Here is a 9179-nt window from a genome sequence, read left to right on the forward strand (position 1 = left end):
ACAATCACGGAAGGTCATCAATCTGCTCATCAAGAACGTCAAGGATCATCATTTGCCGATGGTTACCGGTGCTGCCAACGCGAAGAAGGCCTGGGACGCCTTGGGATCTATGTTTGCTGCCAACAACAACGCCCGCAAGGTGTCTCTACGTCAAGAATTCAGCCGTTTTAAGATGGTCGACGGCGAACCTCTTCCGATGTACTTTGCGCGTGCAAGGCAGCTGCAAACAGATTTATTGGGAGTCGGCCACGTAGTTAACGACTCCGAGCTGGCGTACACCTTCCTAGTTGGTCTACCCAGTCGGTACAGCGTGGTGACGACTACATTACTAATGCGCGACGGCGATTTGGACATGGCGAGCGTCACAGCAAAGCTTCTCTCTATTGAGACGGCTAACGGTGGGTCGGGCAAGCCTACCGAGTCGGCAGCCTTCACGTCTGTCGGCGGTTCGACGTTCGGCGCTTCTACTTCTGGTTATGGTAGCCGGGGGCCGGCTAACAACAGCTCGGGACACAGTCGGAAGCAAGTCATCTGCTACTACTGTAATAAGCCTGGGCACGTGGTTAAGGACTGCAGGCAGCTTAAAGCGCTGAAGCAGTCGTCAAATTCTGGCTACAAGGGTGGCTACAACAACAGTGGTAACGGAGGTAGTGGCAGCGGAGCTAGCGGCAGCAAGCCAGGATCCGGTGGATCAGCTAGGGGGCCAGGAGTTCCGCGGCAGGTAGCATTCGTGGCATACAACAGCAATCGCCCGACGGAATGGTTTCTGGACTCAGCCGCCACTCACCACATAACATATGACCGCTCAGAACTTTTCAACGTGCGGTTGTTGGAGTCATGGGAGCGCTTCAACATCATGGGCATCAAGGGACAGTCTCTTCGGCGGACTGAAGTTGGCACGCTTACGATTCGGTCTAACGTCAACGATAAACAGGCCATTACTTTTAAGAAGGTCTACGTCGACGAGGCGGCCACCGCCAAAATCCTATCGGTCCGCATCATTGATGATCGTGGAGGCAGTGTGGTCTTCGGCGGCGGACAGGTGAAAGTATACGTACAGAACCACTTGGTGCTGACTGGAAAGCGGGATGGGGACTTGTATCCCGTCTGCTACAGCAGTGGAGGTACGGGAGCTCTGAAGTGTGAAGACAACAGGATACCTTCTGGTGGTGATGCAGTGTGTGCTGCCGTGGGTATCGGAGCTGAACGTGCAGCACTTTGGCACCGAAGGTATGGCCACTTAGGATACAGCAACCTTGAGGCGCTGCTGCGTCATGATATGGTAACTGGGTTCGATGTTGACCGACACAGCATACAATCAGCCAGCGCGTGTGTGTGTGAGACTTGCGTCTTTGCAAAGCATACACGTGGTCCTTTTCCGTTATCTGGGCATAAGGCAGCGCAGCCTCTCGCGCTCATTCACATGGATGTGTGTGGACCTATGCCTGAACCTTCACCTAGTGGTTCGCGTTATGTGACAACTCTGCTTGACGACCATACTGGTCTTTCAGCTGTTGCGTTTACAGCGACCAAGGAGGAGGTCTACCAGAAGATGGTGGTAATGATAGCGGGAACTGGAGCGCGCTACTGGCAGGCAGGTTAAGGAGGTGCGTACAGATCGTGGCGGGGAGTTCGTTAATACTCGCACGAAGGGCTATTTCTCGTCCAGGGGTATTGTACACGGAACTACGGTAGGCTATACCCCTGAGCAGAACGGAGCTGCGGAACGTTTAAATCGCACTTTTTTGGACTAGGGCTATGCTCGTTGAGTCTGGACTGCCTAAATCATTATGGGCGGAGGCGTTAGCGACAGCCAACTATCTTAGGAATGTGTCGCCAACTGCTGGGTCAACCGTCACTCCGTACGAAGCTTTCTTTAACGTTCGTCCGAACATCAGTCACCTGCGAGTCTTTGGATGCGTTGCCTACGTCCACGTACCCGACGTCAAGCGCGACAAGTTCGACCCGGTGAGCAGGCGTGGAATACTTGTCGGATACGGGAACGGTGGACAGTATCGTGTACTATACGAGGACGGCATTATTGCCGTAGTTTCTAACGTTCGTTTTGACGAGTCTAACGTCGGCCGGCGGCGTAATGCCGGGGATTCTGATTATGAGTCCGATGCCGATGAGGAGGAGGAGTTTCACACTAGTTTATCTGGTGAGGGATCGCTGCCTAGGGCTGGCGAAGGGACACCAGGTAGCACCGTCGGCGAGGGATCGCCGCATTTGGGTGGCGAGGGGGCGCCGGCTGGGGCTGGACCTTCCAGCAGTGCGAACGTGCAAGGAATCAATCAGCCTGATGTGGAAATGGCGGGAACTAGGTACCCAGTTAGAGAGCGTAAACGCCCTGGCGAATGGTGGCGAAACGAACCTGGTCGCACTGTCACTGGTCGCGTTAACGCTGCTTTCTCTGCTGGTATTCCTGAGCCTAATTCATTTGCGGAAGCCATTGCAAGTCCACATGCAGACGACTGGCGGCGTGCGATGGACGAGGAGATCGCCGCCCAGATGGCTAACAGTACTTGGGAGCTGAAGAAGCCACCTCCTGGTACTCGTTTGTTGCCGTGTCGTTGGGTATATAAGGTTAAGTACAGCGATGACGGCAGCGTGGAGCGTTTTAAGGCGCGTTTAGTTGCCAAGGGTTTCGAGCAACGCGAGGGGATTGATTATGGGGAGTTGATGTTGTTACAGGGTGGTTAAGCTTCACCAGTGGCCTCCTTCCCGAGGCAATTCCCTGCTCTCCCCTGCTAGAGGGGCACCCTAAGCCATTCACCCCATCCGACTTCAGAGTGTACTCTTTGAGTTTGGCAACTCACCACCAGCATCCAACCAAATCTAGCGGATCAACGGCGCCTCAACTTAGTTCCTAGTCAGCTCGCAAGTTGATTTTATCACGTCCTACACCGTCCACAAGATGGGGGGCCACCTCCCATTTCACCACCTCTCAAACACCCGAGAGGTCGGCAGGCGGATTTGAACCCGGGTCGACCGGGAGCAGAAGTCAGGCCTTAACCTCTGCCAGCCGCCTGCCTAGAGTTGTTTGCCCCCACCTCTCGTGGTTCGTCATTACGTGCTTTATTAGCAGTTGCCACAGCGCGGAACATGACGGTGCATCAGCTAGATGTGTCTACTGCGTTCCTGAATGGTGAGCTGAAGGAGGAGTTATGGATGGAGCAACCGCCTGGGTATGTGTGTAATGTTACAGAGTGGGAGGCTTCTGGGCCGCTTTTATCACATTGTCAGTTCTACGATTTATCATCTTATAGCACCATCCACCACTACCACACTATACTTCGCCATACGAACTGTAAGTCCAAGGCGGCGGGTCCAGCCGTCTAGGACCCCTCCTCATCCATTCACCCGAACAACGGAAGAGACGGAGGGTTCGGCAATCGCCACCAATCCAGCGTGCGAATCTGGTCCATCAACTGCGACCTCAACTCCACATCTCAGCAGCTAGCCATAATCTCGCGCTCCCGACTAATTCGGGGGTCTCCCCAGGAATCGAACCCAGGCCTGGGTATGCATCCAGTGACCGGTCGCTTGCGTGCAAGCTGCAGAAGTCTATTTACGGTTTGAAGCAGGCACCCCGTTGCTGGTATGAAAAGCTATCAGCAGAGTTCGCCAAGTTGGGTCTTTATCCTTCGAAGTCTGATCCGGCGATGTTTGTTAAGACTGACGAGCGAGGGGTTGTTATTGCTTTGGTGCACGTAGATGATACCATTGTTGCGTCGGAAGACCCGGAAATGGTCCGGGCAATTAAAACAGCAATTGCGAAGGTCTTCAAGGTGCGCGACCTTGGAGAAGCAAAGGTGTTTTTGGGCATGGAAATTAGGAGGGAGAAGTCGGGTGAGATAGTGTTGTCGAAGCATAGGTATATTGCGCAGCTGTTGGAGCGTCATAGGATGATTGACGCCAAGCCGAGGTCTACCCCTTTGCCTCCGGGCTTTAGGTACACTCCTAAGGGGGACGGAGAGGAGCTGCTGGGCAATCCCACCGAGTATAGGGCTTTGGTGGGAGAATTGAACTATCTGGCGACGAACACGCGGCCTGACATTTCATATGCATTGAGCGTTTTGTCCCGGCATATGGCCGCACCTACGAAGACTGCCATGAACTTAGCAATCGGCGTTCTGCGTTACCTGGCGGGGACTCGCGAACTAGGATTGCGTTTTGGGGGTGTTGGCGACGTTGCTATGTCCGGGTACAGTGATTCGGACTGGGCAGGAGACCCAGTTACGCGGCGCTCTACGTCCGGCTACGTTTTCACTCTTAATGGGGCTGCGATTAGCTGGAGCAGCCAACTTCAACGTACTGTGGCGGCTTCGTCGGTGGAGGCTGACTACCAAGCTACAGCGGCGGCTGTTCACGAGGCTTTGTGGCTTCGCAAGCTGATGGTTGATTTGGGTTTGCCTGAGAGCGCTATCAGAATCCAAATAGATTCCCAGGGGGCGCTTAGCTTGGGAAATAACCCGATTACGTCTGCTCGGTCGAAGCACATCGACGTGCAGCATCACATAGTGCGTGAGAGGGTGAATAGTGGTGAGGTGCAGTTGGAATACTGCCCTACGGAGTGGATGGTTGCGGATGTGCTAACGAAGGCTCTGGGCGAGGTGAAGTTCAAACGTTGCCGAGATGCGATGGGCCTTGTGTGAAGTGTGCAGATGAACTTGGTACTCGTTGGGATACGGCCCGAGGGGACGTGTTGAGGAAACGGTCCTCTCCCAACTCGTGTGGTTGTCGACCAGGGGATTTGACCCCGGGTCTGCGCCTGACTAATGGGGAAGGCTTACCCCAGAACCTTATGGGCTACCGATGCATATCCGGTAGCTAAGTGATAGACATTAGGGCACCGTCAGGACGGCGCAGTGAGATCGCGGAATGTACGTGCAGTTAGATCGTGGAATGTACGAGTTTTCCGCTAGCGCCGGTATTTAGGGCGGTGACTGCGCTTATTTGTTTATCTCACTACGATCGGTATTCCTCATAGGAATCTCCTCAAGTCCTGCCGAACGCTAATAATACTCTATACATTACTTGTAACAGTTTATCGTGCTAAATATCTTCGCCAGCGGCAATCCTTCCGGAATAACAATCAGCGTTAGCCGTCACCGTCGCCAATTCTTCAATACTATCTAGTACTATTTTTACTATACTATTTTACTATGTACGAACGCGGTACGAGCGTCGTAAACTAGTACCAGTTAAGAGCCCTGCATAGTAAATAGTACTATGCATAGTACTTTTATAGTATAGTACTCTTTGTTGAGGAAACGGTCCTCTCCCAACTCGTGTGGTTGTCGACCAGGGGATTTGACCCCGGGTCTGCACCTGACTAATGGGAATGTACGTGCAGTTAGATCGCGGAATGTACGAGTTTTCCGCTAGCGCCGGTATTTAGGGCGGTGACTGCGCCTATTAGTTTATCTCACAACGATCGGTATTCCTACCAGGAATCTCCTCAAGTCCTGCCGAACGCTAACAATACTCTTTACATTACTTGTAACAGTTTATCGTGCTAAATATCTTCGCCACCGGCAATCCTTCCGGAATAACAATTAGCGTTAGCTGTCACCGTCGCCAATTCTTCAATACTCTTTTCTAGTATAGTACCCGTGCCAACCCAACATGGGAGCGCTTCAACATCATGGGCATCAAGGGACAGTCTCTTCGGCCGACTAAAGTTGGCACGGTTATGATTCGGTCTAACGTCAACGATAAACAGGCCATCACTTTTAAGAAGGTCTACGTCGACGAGGAGGCCACCGCCAAAATCCTATCGGTCCGCATCATTGATGATCGTGGAGGCAGTGTGGTCTTCGGTGGCGGACAGGTGAAAGTATACGTACAGAACCACTTGGTGCTGACTGGAAAGCGGGATGGGGACTTGTATCCCGTCTGCTACAGCAGTGGAGGTACGGGAGCTCTGAAGTGTGAAGACAACAGGATACCTTCTGGTGGTGATGCAGTGTGTGCTGCCGTGGGTATCGGAGCTGAACGTGCAGCACTTTGGCACCGAAGGTATGGCCACTTAGGATACAGCAACCTTGAGGCGCTGCTGCGTCATGATATGGTAACTGGGTTCGATGTTGACCGACACAGCATACAATCAGCCAGCGCGTGTGTGTGTGAGACTTGCGTCTTTGCAAAGCATACACGTGGTCCTTTTCCGTTATCTGGGCATAAGGCAGCGCAGCCTCTCGCGCTCATTCACATGGATGTGTGTGGACCTATGCCTGAACCTTCACCTAGTGGTTCGCGTTATGTGACAACTCTGCTTGACGACCATACTGGTCTTTCAGCTGTTGCGTTTACAGCGACCAAGGAGGAGGTCTACCAGAAGATGGTGGTAATGATAGCTGGGAACTGGAGCGCGCTACTGGCAGGCAGGTTAAGGAGGTGCGTACAGATCGTGGCGGGGAGTTCGTTAATACTCGCACGAAGGGCTATTTCTCGTCCAGGGGTATTGTACACGGAACTGCGGTAGGCTATACCCCTGAGCAGAACGGAGCTCAGGGTCTGGTCTGGGTTGACACTACTGCAATTAGCGGTTTAAGGTCCTGGGTTCGATTCCTGGGGAGACCCCCGAATTAGTCGGGAGCGCGAGATTATGGCTAGCTGCTGAGATGTGGAGTTGAGGTCACAGTTGATGGACCAGATTCGCACGCTGGATTGGTGGCGATTGCCGAACCCTCCGTCTCTTCGGGTGTTCGGGTGAATGGATGAGGAGGGGTCCCTGAAGGCTGGATCCGCCGCCTTGGACTTACAGTTCGTATGGCGAAGTACAGTGTGGTAGTGGTGGATGGTGCTATAAGGTGATAAATGATCTAGAACTGACAATGTGATAAAGCGGCCCAGAAGCCTCCCACTCTGTAACATTACACAGAACGGAGCTGCGGAACGTTTAAATCGCACTTTTTTGGACTAGGGCTATGCTCGTTGAGTCTGGACTGCCTAAATCATTATGGGCGGAGGCGTTAGCGACAGCCAACTATCTTAGGAATGTGTCGCCAACTGCTGGGTCAACCCTCACTCCGTACGAAGCTTTCTTTAACGTTCGTCCGAACATCAGTCACCTGCGAGTCTTTGGATGCGTTGCCTACGTCCACGTACCCGACGTCAAGCGCGACAAGTTCGACCCGGTGAGCAGGCGTGGAATACTTGTCGGATACGGGAACGGTGGACAGTATCGTGTACTATACGAGGACGGCATTATTGCCGTAGTTTCTAACGTTCGTTTTGACGAGTCTAACGTCGGCCGGCGGCGTAATGCCGGGGATTCTGATTATGAGTCCGATGCCGATGAGGAGGAGGAGTTTCACACTAGTTTATCTGGTGAGGGATCGCTGCCTAGGGCTGGCGAAGGGACACCAGGTAGCACCGTCGGCGAGGGATCGCCGCATTTGGGTGGCGAGGGGGCGCCGGCTGGGGCTGGACCTTCCAGCAGTGCGAACGTGCAAGGAATCAATCAGCCTGATGTGGAAATGGCGGGAACTAGGTACCCAGTTAGAGAGCGTAAACGCCCTGGCGAATGGTGGCGAAACGAACCTGGTCGCACTGTCACTGGTCGCGTTAACGCTGCTTTCTCTGCTGGTATTCCTGAGCCTAATTCATTTGCGGAAGCCATTGCAAGTCCACATGCAGACGACTGGCGGCGTGCGATGGACGAGGAGATCGCCGCCCAGATGGCTAACAGTACTTGGGAGCTGAAGAGCCACCTCCTGGTACTCGTTTGTTGCCGTGTCGTTGGGTATATAAGGTTAAGTACAGCGATGACGGCAGCGTGGAGCGTTTTAAGGCGCGTTTAGTTGCCAAGGGTTTCGAGCAACGCGAGGGGATTGATTATGGGGAGTTGTTTGCCCCCACCACTCGTGGTTCGTCATTACGTGCTTTATTAGCAGTTGCCGCAGCGCGGAACATGACGGTGCATCAGCTAGATGTGTCTACTGCGTTCCTGAATGGTGAGCTGAAGGAGGAGTTATGGATGGAGCAACCGCCTGGGTATGCATCCAGTGACCGGTCGCTTGCGTGCAAGCTGCAGAAGTCTATTTACGGTTTGAAGCAGGCACCCCGTTGCTGGTATGAAAAGCTATCAGCAGAGTTCGCCAAGTTGGGTCTTTATCCTTCGAAGTCTGATCCGGCGATGTTTGTTAAGACTGACGAGCGAGGGGTTGTTATTGCTTTGGTGCACGTAGATGATACCTTTGTTGCGTCGGAAGACCCGGAAATGGTCCGGGCAATTAAAACAGCAATTGCGAAGGTCTTCAAGGTGCGCGACCTTGGAGAAGCAAAGGTGTTTTTGGGCATGGAAATTAGGAGGGAGAAGTCGGGTGAGATAGTGTTGTCGAAGCATAGGTATATTGCGCAGCTGTTGGAGCGTCATAGGATGATTGACGCCAAGCCGAGGTCTACCCCTTTGCCTCCGGGCTTTAGGTACACTCCTAAGGGGGACGGAGAGGAGCTGCTGGGCAATCCCACCGAGTATAGGGCTTTGGTGGGAGAATTGAACTATCTGGCGACGAACACGCGGCCTGACATTTCATATGCATTGAGCGTTTTGTCCCGGCATATGGCCGCACCTACGAAGACTGCCATGAACTTAGCAATCGGCGTTCTGCGTTACCTGGCGGGGACTCGCGAACTAGGATTGCGTTTTGGGGGTGTTGGCGACGTTGCTATGTCCGGGTACAGTGATTCGGACTGGGCAGGAGACCCAGTTACGCGGCGCTCTACGTCCGGCTACGTTTTCACTCTTAATGGGGCTGCGATTAGCTGGAGCAGCCAACTTCAACGTACTGTGGCGGCTTCGTCGGTGGAGGCTGACTACCAAGCTACAGCGGCGGCTGTTCACGAGGCTTTGTGGCTTCGCAAGCTGATGGTTGATTTGGGTTTGCCTGAGAGCGCTATCAGAATCCAAATAGATTCCCAGGGGGCGCTTAGCTTGGGAAATAACCCGATTACGTCTGCTCGGTCGAAGCACATCGACGTGCAGCATCACATAGTGCGTGAGAGGGTGAATAGTGGTGAGGTGCAGTTGGAATACTGCCCTACGGAGTGGATGGTTGCGGATGTGCTAACGAAGGCTCTGGGCGAGGTGAAGTTCAAACGTTGCCGAGATGCGATGGGCCTTGTGTGAAGTGTGCAGGTGAACTTGGTACTCGTTGGGATACGGCCCG

The sequence above is a fragment of the Volvox carteri genome, assembly GCF_000143455.1.
Source record: "Volvox carteri f. nagariensis unplaced genomic scaffold VOLCAscaffold_18, whole genome shotgun sequence".
In the NCBI taxonomy this organism is placed as follows: domain Eukaryota; kingdom Viridiplantae; phylum Chlorophyta; class Chlorophyceae; order Chlamydomonadales; family Volvocaceae; genus Volvox; species Volvox carteri.